Below are 14759 nucleotides of genomic sequence, written 5' to 3' on the forward strand. Positions count from 1 at the left end.
TAATAATTAATCGTCAAAGGCCTTTTTGAAGAGCCAGGTTTTTAGGCTCTTCCGGAAGGAGAGGAGGGTAGGGGCCTGCTTTCCAAACATTTCCTGTTGGTGACACGCTTTTTAGACATGCATCCTTTCGCAACACGGTCATTCAGTTTTATGAGCAAACTGGAGCTTAAACCACCTGACATGGTGGTCTCCGTACTTCTCGAGATGTCTGGTATGGTCTGTTTTTCCCCTTTATGCCAAAGTTACCTTCTTTGTGCCGTGTTATGACTGTATTATCGTACAGTATACTTTCCAGGAAATTTGCCACCGCTCTTGAGTAGCATTGCATTAAGTAAATCGCAATGTCCTTGTAGGCGGTTAATCCAAATCAGAAGTGAAAGCCTCTGAACTCCTTGTAGCATCGCCTGAGTGGAAGGAAGACAGGCGCTGACAAATGCGAGGTGCCCTGCAGCTCTTTCTTGTGACACTAACCTTTCAAACGGCACGTGGATGCAGTTTTATTTTTATTTTTTGCAAATTGTCTCCAGTGCTTTAATTGGGCTCAGTTGTAAAGGGACTAATATAAAGAATGCTCTTGTTCTCTCCCTTTAAAGAAAACTTCTTAGAGGAGGCTCTGTGAGAGCGAAGCTGTTTATCTTCATGAGAAAGCAGCCCAGTGTGGAAGCAAAGAAGGAAGTACAAAACTCCCTTTAAAGAAAACTTCCTATGGTTTGTCTCCGGTTAGTTTAAGGCAGGCTTGGGAAAACTTTGGCCCTCCAGGTGTTTTGGACTTCAACTCCCACAATGTGAGGAAAGTCTCTGTGTGAGAAGGCCTGGTGTGAGAAGCTCCACGGAGAGAAGCCCAGGTTGAAGGCCTCGCCAGAGAAGCTCCAGTGTGAAGGCTGCTGTCTGTAAAAGCTCCTGTGTGAAGCTCCTGTGTATGTTTGTTGAGAGGAGGCTCTGTGAGAGCGAAGTTGTTTATCTTGATGAGAAAGTAGCCCAACGTGGAAGGAAAGAAGGAAGTAATTAAAAATACCTAGTTAATTTTCAATATTTCTGAGTTTCGGACTTCAACTCCCACCATTCCTAACAGCCTCAGGTCCCTTCCTTTCTCCCCTTCAGCCACTTAAGGAAAAGAGCCTGAGGCTGTTAGGAATGGTGGGAGTTGAGAGGAGGCTCTGTGAAAGCGAAGCTGTTTATCTTCATGAGAAAGCAGCCCAGCATGGAAGCAAAGAAGTACAAAAATATCTAGTTTGTAATTAAAAATACCTAGTTAGTTTTCAATATTTCTGACCGTTTTGGACTTCAACTCCCACCATTCCTAACAGCCTCAGGTCCCTTCCTTTCCCCCCTCAGCCGCTTAAGTAATAAGGGGTTGCGGAATTAGGAAGGTTGAGAGCCACTGGGATAGAGGCTACAGATGAGGCAATGTTCCACAGAAAAGGACATTGGGCATCTTCTGTGGCCTCTGGTTTGCTCCATGGTTACGTGATTATGATGATTTGGAGCATTGCTCATCGGAGTCCAAGATGTGGTGAAGCAACATTGCAACGAGATGCATGAAAGGTGACTTTGCAGGCAAAGGAAATAAATCCAACGTGCTGGATATGGAAGGTATTGGGTGCATGAATCCTATCCAATTTCCGCTCTGAATTAGCATCACGGAGGATTTGTTCTGCACAGAAAATTAGCTTGTCTCGCCCAATCCCTCCCGAACACGGCGGAGAAAGGCACGCCTTGGGTTGTGCAACGGGGTTATGTAACGGGAACAAGGGGAGGGGGTGATGCATCTTGGAGCAGCACGGCTCCCTTTGGAGGTGACTCTGCCGCACATCCAAGCGCCACCTGCCTCAGTGCTCCCTGCTTGTTCTTCCACATGTGCGCACAGGCACAGCTGCCCTCAAACAGTGCTCAGTTTCCCAAATGGGGTCTTGCAGGGAGCAATGCATTGGGAGCCAAGCCTTTCAGGGTAAGAAGAGCGCCGGGAGCAGCTGCCCAACACACTTGGACCCTAGAAATAAACAGTTTCTGATAAGATCGTGGCTGACAAAGTGAGAGACACAGCCTTCCCCAGGGAAGGACGGACGGACAGCTGCCAGCCCTGTCTCGTCCTCTCTCAAACACACCCAGGTTTCACATATGCTGTCGTTAGCGCTTGAAAATAATATAAAATTGCCAATATAACAATATGATAACATAGAATACTAATATACTAATACTAATATAATATACTAGCTGTGCCTGGCCACGTGTTGCTGTGGCGAAGTTTGGTGATATTGTATATGCATATAATATTAATAATATTATTATGTAATACAGTATCATAATACAGTAGAGTTTCACTTATCCAACATAAACGGGCCGGCAGAAAGTTGGATAAGCGAATATGTTGGATAATAAGGAGAGATTAAGGAAAAGCCTATTAAACATCAAATTAGGTTATGATTTTACAAATTAAGCACCAAAACATCATGTTAGACAACAAATTTGACAGAAAAAGTAGTTCAATGTGCAGTAATGCTATGTAGTAATTACTGTATTTATGAACTTAGCACCAAAATATCACGATGTATTGAAAACATTGACTACCAAAATGCGTTGGATAATCCAGAACGTTGGATAAGCGAGTGTTGGATAAGTGAGACTCTACTGTAATAACAATGCACTAATATAATGGTATATTATATATTACATGTAATATTACTAATAATATTGCAGTATGGTGGTATAGTGTGCAATATAGTAATCTATAATGCTTATATTGTGCTATGCTAATAATATAATATAATAGCTGTGCCCGGCCACGCGTTGCTGTGGCGTTGTCTGGTGGTGTTGGTGACAAATTGTTGAGGTAGTGGTGGTATTGAATGCCTGTTGTATGGTTGTCTTTATGTTTAGTATGCACACTGAAGTGGATTATATGGCAGTGTGGAGTCAAGATAATCCAGTTCAAAGCAGATAATATAAGATTCTAAATGGGTTATATAGTTGTGTGGAAGGGCCTTGAGTCTACACTGCCATATAATCCAGTTCAAATCTGATAATCTGTGGAAGAGGCCTTAAGTGAGGCCTAACTGTGCCTGTCCCCTGGGCTGAGTAGGTTGCTAGGAGACCAAGTGGGTGGAGCTTAGCCTTCTACCTGGCAGCAATTGGATAAAAACTATTATTCCTCTCCCTGTAATTAGGACTTTATTTTTCTTTTCTTTTTGTTGTATCAACCTAGAGCCATGAATGATGGGTTGTCAAATTTCAAGGTTTTGTTGTTTTGTCTGCTGCCCTGATGCCATCACTCTTTTATATATATAGATTGTATGTACAAGCCCCCCTCATTAGCATTAATAAAAGGAGAGGCAGTCAGTGGAGCGAGTGGCTGCTCTTCCATGCGCCGGTGTGCCTGGTTTTCTAGGAAATTGGGAAAGAACGGCCTTGTAAATATGTAGGGAGTGGGAAGCAGCCTCCCCAAGATCCACAGGGCTAAATGGATGTGTCGGGTTCTTAAAAGTAGCTCTGCTCTCGAAATCCACTGCAATAAACCAATGATTGATTATTATGACTAAGTGGTGATTATAGTGATTAATTGCATCCTTCTGGGATCAGTACAAACATGTGCGAAGTGCCGCTGAATGCTCAAGAATCTCTCTCTTCCCACCCCCACAAATGTAGCAGCAATGAGTGCAATATTGCCTATTCCTGATAAACCCAATACGTATAGTGATCCATATTATTCCCGATCCATATTTATTTAAGGACTAGCTTGGGTATCTGGCGGTGCCCGGGTTATTTGAAAAGGGCCTTGTTTGTTTTTGGATGTTAGGTCCTATCCGGTATGCAAATTTGGCCGTGTTGGGTGAGTGCCAAGTTAGTTCCGGGTCCATCGTTGGTGAGGTTCAGAGTGCTCTTAGATAGGAACTATACATCCCAATTCCTACAACTCCAATTAATCATGGTGAATTCTCCCCAAACCTCTTCAGTATGTTCAGCTGTTTGCTGTGTGCCATAGGAAAGAGTAGGCAAGGGTTAAGGGAGAGGCAGTGGGCGGGGTCATGCAAATGGGGAAAAAAAGGAACACTGGGAGTTGCTCTCTGTAACCTGCAATGTGCTGGGAGGGAATGACTTGGTGGCTCCGCAGCACTGGGAAAGGGTTAAGGGAGAGGCAGTGGGTGGGGTCATGCAAATGGGGAGAGAAAGGAACACTGGGAGTTGCTCTCTGTAACCTACAATGTGCTGGGAGGGAATGACATGGTGGCTCCTCAGCACTGGGAAAGGGTTAAGGGAGAGGCAGTGGGCGGGGTCATGCAAATGGGGAGAAAAAGGAACACTGGGAGTTGCTCTCTGTAACCTGCAATGTGCTGGGAGGGAATGACATGGTGGCTCCTCAGCACTGGGAAAGGGTTAAGGGAGAGGCAGTGGGCGGGGTCATGCAAATGGGGAGAAAAAGGAACACTGGGAGTTGCTCTCTGTAACCTACAATGTGCTGGGAGGGAATGACATGGTGGCTCCTCAGCACTGGGAAAGGGTTAAGGGAGAGGCAGTGGGTGGGGTCATGCAAATGGGGAGAGAAAGGAACACTGGGAGTTGCTCTCTGTAACCTACAATGTGCTGGGAGGGAATGACATGGTGGCTCCTCAGCACTGGGAAAGGGTTAAGGGAGAGGCAGTGGGCAGGATCATGCAAATGGAGAGAGAAAGGAACACTGGGAGTTGCTCTCTGTAACCTGCAATGTGCTGGGAGGGAATGACATGGTGGCTCCTCAGCACTGGGAAAGGGTTAAGGGAGAGGCAGTGGGCGGGGTCATGCAAATGGGGAGAAAAAGGAATACTGGGAGTTGCTCTCTGTAACCTACAATGTGCTGGGAGGGAATGACATGGTGGCTCCTCAGCACTGGGAAAGGGTTAAGGGAGAGGCAGTGGGCGGGGTCATGCAAATGGGGAGAAAAAGGAACACTGGGAGTTGCTCTCTGTAACCTGCAATGTGCTGGGAGGGAATGACATGGTGGCTCCTCAGCACTGGGAAAGGGTTAAGGGAGAGGCAGTGGGCAGGATCATGCAAATGGAGAGAGAAAGGAACACTGGGAGTTGCTCTCTGTAACCTGCAATGTGCTGGGAGGGAATGACTTGGTGGCTCCTCAGCACTGGGAAAGGGTTAAGGGAGAGGCAGTGGGTGGGGTCATGCAAATGGGGAGAGAAAGGAACACTGGGAGTTGCTCTCTGTAACCTACAATGTGCTGGGAGGGAATGACATGGTGGCTCCTCAGCACTGGGAAAGGGTTAAGGGAGAGGCAGTGGGCAGGATCATGCAAATGGAGAGAGAAAGGAACACTGGGAGTTGCTCGCTGTAACCTGCAATGTCCTGGGAGACTGTGACTTGGTGGCTCCTCAGCACTGGGAAAGGGTTAAGGGAGAGGCAGTGGGCGGGGTCATGCAAATGGAGAGAGAAAGGAACACTGGGACATGCTCTCTGTAACCTGCAATGTCCTGGGAGACTGACTTGGTGGCTCCTCAGCACTGGGAACTAGAGCCTGTTTGTGGAGGCCAGTGGTCGTCTGTGTGAGCAGACATCCGTGCCACATACACACATACAGATTTTACACTTTTATTAAGTGTATAGATAGATAGATCCATGCACAATGAGGAGAGGACCCCCTTGGAATTCGCCTCACGGCCGTATTTCACATCTGAATTGGCTGAGAAAGGGATTCATTTCTTAAAAGCGCTGCCTTATCTTTCCGGAGCAGCATCAGCCCCCTCCTCTCGCCGACTTCAAAGGCATTAACGACGACGGAGTCAGGCTTTGGTTCCCGAGCGAAAGCTGACAGCCCCGACGCATGAATGTCTTAATGTGCCGCAACTGCAATCCCGTGCAACCCTCTTCGCTGACGTCAATAGCGCTTGCTCCCAAGTAGAGACACAATACTCATTTGTGTTCAGAAATGTGTCAGGAGCATCCTTAGCCAATGTTCCATGGCATGCCTCTGATGTCTGCTCTGCTTTAGTAGAGATGCAGGGTGTGGACATTTGGAGCCAAGTCCCACCAGTATTATACTGAACTCTGTAATCTATATATATAAAAATGTAATGTTCGTTTTACTATGGAGTAAACAACAAAACCACTGACCAAATCACATCAAATTTGGCCACAAAAGACATAGTCATCCAAAATATGTCTTTCAATAAAAAACCTAGAAAAATAGTCCAAATGACAGAGGATGAGGAAGAGCCTTTCTCCCACTAATTGCCAGTTAGAAAGGTAGGCACTGCTGCCTTTAGGCCCCGCCCCCTTCGTATCCTAGCAACTCCCTCAGCCAAAATGGCGCCCAGGGCACAGGCAGAGTGCACATAGACCTCATCCACACTGCCTATAAAATACAGATTATCTGATTTGAACTGGATTATATGGCAGTGTAGACTCAAGATCCTTCGACACAGCTATATTATCCATTTATAATCTTATATTATCTGCTTTGAACTGGATTATCTTGAGTCCACACTGCCCTATAATCCAATTCAGTGTGGATTTTATACAGCTGTGTAAGAAGGGGCCTCATAGAATCCACTCCTAAGCAGATAATATAAGATTATAAATATGATATGAAATAATTACTGTGAACAGAACAATATAATCTCTTAAAACCAGGACAGTCAATAAAGAGCAACACTCTGAAAGCAGGGAAATTGGGAAATTCCAGAAAGGAAACAATCAGAGCCAGCTAACACTTCCCAACAAAGGATTCCCCCAGGCGGGAAGCAGCCAGTCTTTGAAACTGCAAGGCCATTAAATGCTAATCAATGTGCCTAACTGCAGCATTCATACATGCCACATCGAGACTATTCATTGCTATTTAAACTGGCCAACCAAGGATTCTGCGAGGTAGAAACCTGGCCAAGAAATGATCCCCATAAGCCACAGCAACACGTGGCCGGGAAAAGCTAGCATTTTTTAAACACTCTGCTCTCATCTCCATCTTGCTCTCTGCATCTTTTCTCCTCCTCGAAAGGCTTAAACTGAAGGGATGTGTCGCCATGGCTTGCGCCGTTGTGGTTCCATGCAAGCTACATGGACAATAAATACAGTGTCGTCGTGAATAGCAAACTCAGGCTGCATTTGCTTATATGAAAAAGCCTAGATGGGATTTTTAATTATGGACGAACCGCCTACTTCTAAGCCGAAGCATGGTTTGGGAATGGTGTGCCTCTCATGTGGCTGTCTGTCGCCGTATAATCTTTCCGCAACATTGACCCCGCCACCTGTCATTTGCAAAACACAGACCCGAGCATCCTTCGCCAACCATTTTTTAATCTCCGTGTCTCTGAGAAATTACAGTAAACCGAGTCGGCATGCATGCAAGCAACCGCGGGCTGTGTGTGAATGTGTGGGAGCGCGGAGTGTGTACGTCGGTTGGGCGCTGGTGCACAAGAGTGACATGCAGAACAGCTATTTTTGGTCTGAGCCAGTTTTGATCACATCATCTCTCTTTGGGGCCTTGGAGACGTCTTTGCGGCAGGAGCGGCAGATGACGAGACGGCTCTGGCGAAGGACGGGAGCGCATTAGCCATGCAAATCGGCCCTCCTGGGACGCAGTGGCGCTTTGTCATATTCTGGGTCACCTCCCATTCTGCAGCCAAGACTTACTTAGGCGATCCCTCGTAGTTCGAGGATGATGGTCCTCCAAGTGTGGTGTTTTTTTTGGGGGGGGGGGGGGGGTGTCCGACTGTCCATAGGTGGCTGAAGAGACCTATTCTTGACCTGCATGTTCTCCCGCATTGAAGACATCGGTTTCCATACGGCCAGCATTGGCTTAATGCGCCTTCCTCTTGGCACGTTTCTCCCTTTCGCCCTCCATTTGTGCCTCTTCCAATTCCACAGCACTGCTAGTCACAGCTGACCTCTAGTTGGAGCACTCAAGGGCCAAGGCTTCCCAGTTCTCAGTGTCCATGCCAGTTTTTAAGGTTAGCTTTGAGCCCATCTTTAAATCTCTTTTCCTGTCCACCAACTTTCCATTTTCTGTTCTTGAATTGGGAGTGTAGTAACTGCTTTGGGAGACGGTGATCTTTGAGCATTCGGACAACGTGGCCTTCAGTCCAGCGGAGTTGATGGCGTAGGAGCATTACTTCAATACTGGTGGTCTTTGCTTCTTCCATCACATTGACATTGGTCTGCCTGTCTTCTCAAGAGATTTGCAGGATTTTTCGGAGGTAACACTGGTGGAAACGCTCCAGGAGTTGAGTGTGACGTCTGTAGACCGTCCACGTTTTGCAGGCATATAACAGGACAATAGCTTTACAAATGAACACCTTGGTTTCGCTACGGATGTCCTGATCCTCAAACACTCTCTGCTTCATTCGGAGAAATGCTGCACTTGCAGAGCTCAGGAGGTGTTTTATTTCAGTGTCAATGTTGACTTTTGTGGAGAGGTGGCTGCCAAGGAAGCGGAAATGGTCAACATATAGCAGGGTTGGGAGGACAGTAGCTTTATAAACAAGCCCCTTGGTGTCCCTACAGATGTCCCGATCCTCAAACACTCTGCCTCATTCAGAGAAATGCTGCACTCGCAGAGCTCAGGCGGTGTTGTATTTCAGTGTCAATGTTTACTTTTGTGGAGAGGTAGCTACCAAGGAAGTGGAAATGGTCAATGTATAGCAGGGTTGGGAGGACAGTAGCTTTATAAACAAGCCTCTTGGTCTCCCTACGGATGTCCCAATCCTCAAACACTCTCTGCTTCATTCAGAGAAATGCTGCACTTGCAGAGCTCAAGCGGTGTTGTATTTCAGTGTTGATGTTGACTTCTGTGGGGAGGTGGCTGCCAAGTTACACCATTGATCTATATTACTGGCATTGAAGAGGGATTAGCTGGTGCCTGTTGGAAAAGCACTTTGGTTTTCTCGATGTTCATTGAGAGGCCGAACTTCTCGTATGCTTCTGCAAAAGTGTTTAGAGTGGCTTGTAGGTCTTTTTCTGAGTGCGCACAAACTACGTTGTCATCGGCATATTGGAGTTCTATAATAGATGTTGTGGTGAGGTTAAATAGCTTCCCATCTGTCTGATAGATGATTTCCACTCCGGTGGGAATCTTCCCATCAACAAGGTGAAGTATCATAGCCAAAACAGTTACAGGTGATGGCCATACAGCCTGGAAAACACAGCAACCTAATGATTCTGGCCGTGAAAGTCTTCCACAATACATAATTCGGACTGTTAAATCAGGACAACCGGTGGGTTTGATGCAACGAAATATCTGCAAGATGGAACCCACCACCACGTGTGTATTTTGCTAATCATAACCCATATAAATTTTTCTTCTGAATCAAAGCAATAGGTTCAGTAGCGGATTCCCATGACCTCCGATCAATACTGCAAAACGATCCCATGCGCGGACGTCTTCCAATGAAATCTCTGGGCTTCTGTCGTCAATACACGCTTACCCATCTCACGGCCATGAGATATTAATAAGCCAAAGGGTTTCGCTTAGCCTGTTACATCTCAACTTTTGCGCATCCCAAATATTAATTAGAGACTGGGGAATAATTAGTGTTTCCGCCCGACCTCTTTGGTCTATTCTGGTTCAGTTTCAAAGAGTCAAAGCAAAACGCCTCGTCGGAGCATGTCTTTTTTTCTTCTGTTTAATATTTCATGGCTCTCCTGCATGGCACCGCTATGCTCTGAGCTGTCAAGAAATCACTAGGCTTCCGTTCTAGATCCAAGGTGAGGGAGCTCTTTCTGACACTTTGGAGATCTAATTAGTGCATTTCATGTCAGCGATGATGACGTTCTGGAGGGAACAACACCCCCCAACCCCACCCCAATGGCAGCTGTTTGGTTGGTAGAGAGCAACAGCCTGATGCACCAGGAGCAGGTGGGCTATTTTGGGATTCGGAACGGTTGTTTTCGATGCTCGGTCTAAAGAAGTCATGAAACGCGGTGGAAATGACACTGGCACAAGCTGCGGGTGACCTGGAAAAGGCAGCAGGCGAAGTCCGCCTCCTTGCACCCCACAAAAGACACAACCTGGATAGAACTGTTTCCAAAATATAGTGGGTTATATAAGCGCACAATATGCTGCAGAGATGTGAGGTGTGGTCCTCTACGTTCTCCGACTTTGGGAAGGAACTGTGATTATATAAGCCTGCTTCTTCGGGGACTTTCCGCCGTGTCCCAGAACAGCTGCCCTAAAAGCTGTGCGGCTTCTTCCAGGCATTGCGGAGACGAAGCAAATCCGAGATGAGAGGCAGTGTGATGGGGTCTCGTAAGCACTGAATCGAGGATTGGAGATCAGGGTTGGAATCCTTCTTTGGAAATGGAAACCCATTGAGTGATTTGGTTAAGGCCACTTCTACATCTTCTATATATATAAAAGAGTGATGGCATCAGGGCAGCGGACAAAACAACAAAACTACAGGCCCCTTCAACCTCAAAATTTGACAACACAACCCATCATTCACGGCTCTAGGTTGATACAACAAAAAGAAAAGAAAAATAAAGTCCTAATTACAGGGAGAGGAAAAATAGTTTTTATCCAATTACTGCCAGTTTGAAGGCTAAGCTCCACCCACTTGGTCTCCTAGCAACCTACTCAGCCCAGGGGACAGGCACAATTAGGCCTCACTTAGGCCTCTTCCACAGATTATCAGATTTTAACTGGATTATATGGCAGTGTAGACTCAAGGCCTTTCCACACAGCTATATAACCCATTTAGAATCTTATATTATCTGCTTTGAACTGGATTATCTTGACTCCACACTGCCATATAATCCACTTCAGTGTGCATATTAAACATAAAGACAACCATACAACAGACATTCAATGCCACCACTACCTCAACAAGTTCTCACCAACACCACCAGACAAGCCACAGCAACGCGTGGCTGGGCACAGCTAGTTGCTATATAAAATCCAGATTATCTGGATCATATATGAGTCTAGACTCACATAATCTGGTTCAAAGCACATAATGTGGATTATCTGATTCGATAATCTGGACTATATGACAGTGTAGAAGGGGCCTCAGACAGTGGCAACTTCCCCCTGGTTTGTTAGGATTTTCTGTCAGGGAAAACTATCCAAATATACAGCAGAGCATCCAAAATATGCCAACAGTGATCTGAATGCTTATAGTTGAGCATTCAGCTCACTGCAAGCAGAGCGTGAAGTGCCTCGTGGCTGTAAAGAATTTAGAGTTTAAAGCACATAATGTGGATTATCTGATTCGATAACCTGGACTATATGGCAGCGTAGAAGGGGCCCCAGACAATGGCAATTTCCCCCTGGACTGTTAGGATTTTCTGTCAGGGAAAACTATCCAAATATACAGCAGAGCATCCAAAATATGCCAACAGTGAGCTGAATGCTTATAGTTGAGCATTCAGCTCACAACAAGCAGAGCGTGAAGTGTCATGTGGCTGTAAATAATTTAGAGCTCAGGAGGCAAAGATCCAGAGTTCAATCTTTAAAACGGCAAAAGGTTTATTTACAAAAATAATAACTACATTTCTTAACTGGGTCTGAGCTAACAGGTAGGCTGTTAGGAATTGTGGGATTTGGAGTCCAAAACACCTGGAGGGCCAAAGTTTGTCCACACCTGATTTAGCATTTCGTGCTTCATCGAAAAACCATATTTATCCATATCTATCACTAACAGGATTTGGGCTTCTATGTCTTATTATTTGCCTTGTCTCTCTTTCTTGGCAATGTCTTTCCTCTTGTCTGTGTATGTATGACATATAAATGGTAAGCCAATTTTTATACACACACACACACACACACACACACACACATATATATATATATTTTGTTACACAGGAGAGCATTCTGTCATGTGGACCACCCACACATACAGCCTGGATTTGTGCAGGACCAGAAAGACCCTTACCACTTAGGTGCGGTCTATAAGGAATGCACCTAAGAATTCAGCTTGTATGCTGAAGCAACAACAGCTTGTAATATGCTGCTTCACACATTTTCTCTCTCCCTTCACACACGTTCACGCACATGCACATTGTGGCTTTGCTCGTGCATTAGTTAGCTCTGGTTATTTTTTCCCTTATCCAAAAGAAACATCCATCTGTGCCAGAATTGCGTTACTTCTCTAGGAGCAGCATAATTATATAGCTTGCTATTGATCACAGAAATGAATTTGCCTTTTATTGACGTGTTCATTTATCTCCTTTGCACACCACTCATGTGCTCAGCATAACTGCATGGAGCGCCTTTACCTTCCCGCCGGAGCAGTACCTATTGATCTACTCACATTTGCATGTTTTCGAGTTGCTAGGTTGGCAGAAGCTGGGGCTAACAGCGGGAGCTTACTCCACTCCCCAGATTCGAACCGCCTACTTTTCGGTCAGCAAGTTCAACAGCTCAATGGTTTAATCCGCTGTGCCACCGGGGGCTCCAATACCCATACCATCAAATTACCATATATACTTGATATAAGCTGGCCTGAATATAAGCCCAGGCACCTAATTTTAACCACAAAAACTGGGAAAACTTATTGACTTGAGTATAAGACGAGAGTGGGAAATGCAGCAGCTACAGGTCAATTTCAAAAATAAAAATAGATATTACTAAAATTGCATTATTTGAGGCATCAGTAGGTTAAATGTTTTGGAATATTTATATAAAACTGTAATTTAAGATAATAATAAGACTTTAATAAGATAAGACTGTCCAACTCTGAATACCTATATACTCAAGTATAAGCCGACCTGAATAGAAGCCGGCCAGGACCCTCACTCGATTATAAGCCTAGGGGAGCTTTTTCAGCCCTATAAAAAGGCTGAAAAACTAGACTTATATTCGAGTATATACAGTAATTCATAATTCACTTTTATACTGTAAAATGGAGCAGATGAGCATTTCTTCCTTCCAGTTTGGCCACCCTGGTTTGAGATGCAAACTGGGTTTCTGATGGTGATGAACAATAAACTTTGATCTACTGTTTTGGAAATGCATTATCAAAAAACAAAACACATTTGCTTCAATCTACCTATTGGCCATGCAATGAAAACAGGGCCATTTAAGATGTTCTGCTGCCTAACGTAAAAATAAAAAAAATGATACTCGATGTTATTTTGACAATTGAAGAAGAAAATCCAGCAAGGAGAGTTTCCCATACCCGACATTCAAAAAGGGAGCTTTATGGACGGGTGCTTCACTCCAATAATCTGGCCAACAAAACAGAAAGCTCCTATATTCCAGATGTTTGCAAAATGTTGGCATCAGACTGGGCAACTTGCAGCTTTCCAGCAACCCCAGCAAACAAAAACAACAGCAAGGGATGAAGAAAACTGCCATTTGAGCAATATTTATATGTTGTCCACATAGGAGATAATTTTGAGCAACAAACATCAGTGTACGTCTGAGCTGGGGAGGATGGAAACCACCAGCATGGCAACATAGCAGAGATTTCTCCAAAAATAATTTGGATGATTCCCTGCACAGAAGGTATCACAAAGGGATCGGGCGACTGCTGAACCACGTCGGTCCATTTGGTTGTAAACAGCTGCTCGAAGGATGGCTACTACGGATTATTCAGTCTGAGAGAAGATGGAAAAAAGACCTTACAGTGTTTGGCTGCTGGATGTTGTTTCCATGGAAACAGACACCCAATTGGGAAGGGGAAAAAAATCCACCAAAACCCAGTTTTAAAGTAATGTGTGTTTTGAAGCTTCTATTGTTGCTTGTCACAATATTAACCTCCTCTAATAGAGGACTGCGTGTGTCAAAATCTTTGCTTTTTTATATATCAGATATCGGGATCCTTTTCCTGCGGATGACGCGGAAAAGGCAAAAAAACGAGGACTCCGCTTTCTGGTGGGCCCATTTTTAATGCCGCTCCTAGAAGGTCATCTGTCCTTGGCGTGTACGTATATCGATTTCTGCCGTAATTTAAATGAAAAGAGCACAAAAGCAATCCATTAGCCGTGCAAAAACAAATGATTTAGGTATGCAGATTGAGAGATAGGAGGAAAGATAGGTGACATTCGAGAAGGAAGGAGATGGATTGAGAGAGAAAGAGGGTGAACAACAACACCCAGTGTGTCTCCAAAAAGTATTTTACTTAAAGCACTTACTCACTGGGCTGTTTTCAAGGTCCAAGTTCGAAATACAGTAGAGTCTCACTTATCCAACACTCGCTTATCCAACGTTCTGGATTATCCAACGCATTTTTGGAGTCAATGTTTTCAATATATCGTGATATTTTGGTGCTAAATTCATAAATACAGTAATTACTACATAACATTACTGCATATTGAACTACTTTTTCTGCCAAATTTGTTGTCTAACATGATGTTTTGGTGCTTCATTTGTAAAATCATAACCTAATTTGATGTTTAATAGGCTTTTCCTTAATGCCTCCTTATTATCCAACATATTCGCTTATCCAACATTCTGCCGGCCTGTTTATGTTGGATAAGTGAGACTCTACTGTATAAAGGTAGCACAGCGCAACAGAAACAAATCAAGGACTTACAACAAGGAGCATACTACAAACACTGGAAGGAAGGGGCCCGCCACAGATGTGGGCAAAACGTCAGGAGAGAATGCTTCTGGAACATGGCCAGACAGCACGGAAAACTCACAACAACCCTGTGATTCTGGCCTTGAAAGCCTTCGACAATAGAGCTCATGGGGAGGAAGCAGAACATGAGCCAACAATGTGATGCGGCGGCACAAAAAAACAATGGGATTTTGGCCTGCATCAATAGGAGTATAGTGTCTAGATCAGGGGACCCCAAACTAAGGCTCGGGGACCTGATGCGTCCCTCCAAAGTCATTTGCCCGG

This window comes from Anolis carolinensis, unplaced genomic scaffold (assembly GCF_035594765.1).
Source record: "Anolis carolinensis isolate JA03-04 unplaced genomic scaffold, rAnoCar3.1.pri scaffold_10, whole genome shotgun sequence".
In the NCBI taxonomy this organism is placed as follows: Eukaryota; Metazoa; Chordata; class Lepidosauria; order Squamata; family Dactyloidae; genus Anolis; species Anolis carolinensis.